This window comes from Marmota marmota, unplaced genomic scaffold, assembly GCF_001458135.2.
Source record: "Marmota marmota marmota unplaced genomic scaffold, marMar, whole genome shotgun sequence".
NCBI classification, from domain to species: Eukaryota; Metazoa; Chordata; class Mammalia; order Rodentia; family Sciuridae; genus Marmota; species Marmota marmota.
Window position 1 is genome coordinate 1 of NW_026009782.1, and position 3,484 is coordinate 3,484.

General features: G+C 30.8%; 1 long non-coding RNA gene across 1 annotated transcript in view; it reads right to left on the bottom strand.

Moving 5' to 3' along the window:
* Positions 1-77: 77 nt before the first annotated feature.
* The window catches only part of LOC107133852, a 12,635-nt gene continuing 9,228 nt past the window's right edge, over positions 78-3,484 (bottom strand). The window contains exon 4 of the long non-coding RNA XR_001502408.2: positions 78-397. This is a non-coding gene — a long non-coding RNA (uncharacterized LOC107133852). The remainder of the gene's footprint in view (positions 398-3,484) is intronic.

The following is a 3,484-nucleotide window of genomic DNA, read 5'->3' on the forward strand; positions in this document are numbered from 1 at the left end:
TTTTAGAAATGTCTGAGGTAAAGATTTTTTAGAAATCATTTTGTTGTGTCTTTAAAGATATATTTTTAAACTTGTATGCCAATATAGACACTGGAATTTTTTTTGTCAAATCCTCCTACTACTTAGGGGAAAATCTCCTAGCATTTCAAATATTTTAATATAGTTCTTTCTACAGAACTTGCATTGCAAAATTTACCTGATTTGCATATCCTTTCTTAAATTGTCCCTACTGTATTCTTTTGAAGAAAATACCTCCTATCTAGGATAGGTTGTATGTGTTTGGAAAGTAGATATTAAATACATGTTGTACATTTTATACAATACACAGTTAATAATTTAAGATAAACATAGAAGTTTATAATTACCTTTACAAAAGAATGTGTGAAATCCTGAAATACTGAAAAGCAAAAGAAATATATAATCCACAAAACCTGAATATAACAAAACCAAGCACACATTGCTGCTGAATCAATGTGGAGCCATGTTTCATGTGTTAGCTTTGATAAAGAATATTTTAGCTTTTGGGTTTCTGTGTTTGCTGTTTTTTGTTGAGTAGTAATATGAATCAAATACTGAAAAAAAATCCAATATTGGTTTCATTAAACATGGAGTTAAGTTTTCAAAAGTGAGATTACATTTCTAATTACCATAAATAGAATAGGTAATGTACACATACCAAGTAAAGGTGTGGAGTGATTGAAGGAATGGGGATATCTAATCAGAGGAGCAAAGCAGAAATTTCATGGCATAAATATATAAAATGAAGAAAAAAATTAACAGCATGTGTGTTTAACGTAGCCTATCACAATCATTTAATCAACTTTATTACAGGTATATATCTTGTTCCTCCATTTGTCCTACAATATAGTAAATCCAAAGGTGTGGTAACAGTCCAGTGGAAAGTACAATTCATTTCCATTGAGGAAAGCTCTCTGAACTGATCAGCTTACATATATACTTTTTAAAATAATCTATTTTTCCATATCCAGGCAGGACAGGGGTGTATTTTCTTTTACTGTAACCTCTGGTGTAACCCACTGAAAGTTTCTTGATCCACTTATCTGAGAAGACTTAGGAACTGTATATAATAAATAATGTTTAATAAACATAAACTATTAAAATATGGTAATCAAAAGGGGAAAAGTGAACTGAAATACCAAAGAATTATAAGATATGAATAACCCCTAGAAGTAGGGGAAGAAAGTGTTTATATTTGAATTATATCAGATAAGGAAATCATATACTTTTCTTGGTACTGCATTTTTAAGTGGCTTTTCTTTATCATTTATTTTTCACTTTCTAACTTACATGATCTTTTAGTTGTTTTATTTTCTTTGTACTTATTTTCTTATTTTTCATTTGTATTTGCACTACCTTTCTTTTTCATTTTTCTTCTTATTCTTCTTTTTTCCATATTACCATTTTTTCTATATATTTTAGTATTGATTTTAGAATCATTAATGCTTAAATTTTGGGCATTGTTTATTATTACCATTTCTTCATTGGTTACTGGAATTGTGGAGATCATTTTTAAAAGTTTTTACTTTGATTATATATCAACATGTACTTAGCTTATAAGTTTTTTTATATGATTGGTGGTTATTCTTTCCTCTTAGTGGTGCCAGCACTTCTGTCAATGACTTGGGGATTTGAAAATAGAACATATACTCTGTTCAGAGAATATCCAAAGAGAAATCTGCTCAACAATATGACCCACATGTAAGAGGGGAATAGAAATCTATTTGAACATCTGCTCAAACCTCTGTATATTAAAACAGGAAACATGATAGAGGAAGGAACTAAGACACTACGCAAAGTGTTTAAATCCCTAATAATTTAATACACATACATTGATGTGTAAGATATGGTGAGCAAGGAATTTAAACAATTTATTATAAAAATAATTTAAGGAAATAAAGGACTAAAAAATAAATTATTGAAGGCAATCCAGGCTTTGAAAGGACATCCCCAAAATGAGATAGAGTTTTGGGGGAAAAAAGACAGAAAAATTAGAAGTAATGAGTTTATTAACTCAAATAAAATTCCAAATAAAAATACTGCCAATATACTACATCAGGCAGAAGGAAGAATGTTAAGTCTTGAAGACAAGGTAGATGAAATAGAACTTTCCTGCAGTAATAAAAAGAGAGACTTTAAAAATAATATACAAGCATTCCAGGACAACTTTAAAAGACCAATTGAGACTAAGGTCTGAAGGAAGGAGTGTATATACAGACTAAAGGCAAAGAGAACTTATTCGGTGAACTCACACCAGAAAAATAACCTTTAATTGCAGAAATAAGATGAATATCAGGCACAGAAAGCATTTAGAAGGCCAACAGACTTGGCCAAATAAGAAACTGTCCACATTATATTTTGGATAAAATGCCAAAATTCAGAGCAAAGAAAGGTTTGTAAAAATTCAAGAGAGAAGCACCAAGTCATTGATAAATTATATGCATCTGTATAACTCTAAGGTCCAGTAGTATATGCAAATATATTCCAAGCACTAAAACAGAAATACTGTAGTGGCATCCTCTCCTCCACCAATGTATCTTCATTAAGCTTCCACAGAAACTCTTACCACAATTTTCTTGTTAACAACACATCAGCAAAGATCTCTACAAAATGGCTCAAATGTGGTTAGACACTCTATTTCCTGTTGCTCTGCTCTTCCTTGCAAATACTAAATTTACCCATGAACTTAATGAATGTACTCTGCTTTTGTGGTATAATCTTTATAATCCCTGACTTTTCTAAGAAATGGAATAATAGGTAACTTCTGAGAACTTGCAGAAAAAAATTACTTTAATGTAGACCCCTGCAAAAATATACACCTCCAAACTCCCCTCTCCATACCACTGTGTATAAAGCTCAACAAATGTCTAGACTCAGCATTAAGAGGGAGAATTTGTTTTAGGTGAAAGCCCCCACTGGGTAGGCTGCAGACAATAAATCTGCTTCCTCCTAATTCCTATGGTGTCCAGTCTCATCTGTCTTACTTTGGTACTGCCAGCCTATATTGGTATCTGCATCAAAGTTATTCTTCAGAAATAAAAGTAGAAGCAAAGACCTTCCAAGAAAAGAATGAACAAAAATAACCTATGACAACTAAGGTAACACTGCAGAAGATTCACAATGGAATTCTATATACACAAGAAGATTAAAATAAATCATGGGAGAATACAAGAGAATAAATGTCACAAGAAGAGTAGATAAAGAAATGGGAATTAAGAGTGAACCCTATATTACAAAGAAACACACCTCAATATTCTAACACTGAATTCACATTGTGTTAATTACCAACTTAAAAGACATAGACTGAAATACTCAATGAATAAACAAGACTCAAATGTATACTGTCTACAAAAAACACACCTGAATTGCAAAGATGTTCATAGAATAAAAGTGAAAGGATGGAAAGATATTCCATGTAAATGGAAGAAAAAAAAAAAAAAAAAAAAAAAAAAAAAAAAAAAAAAAA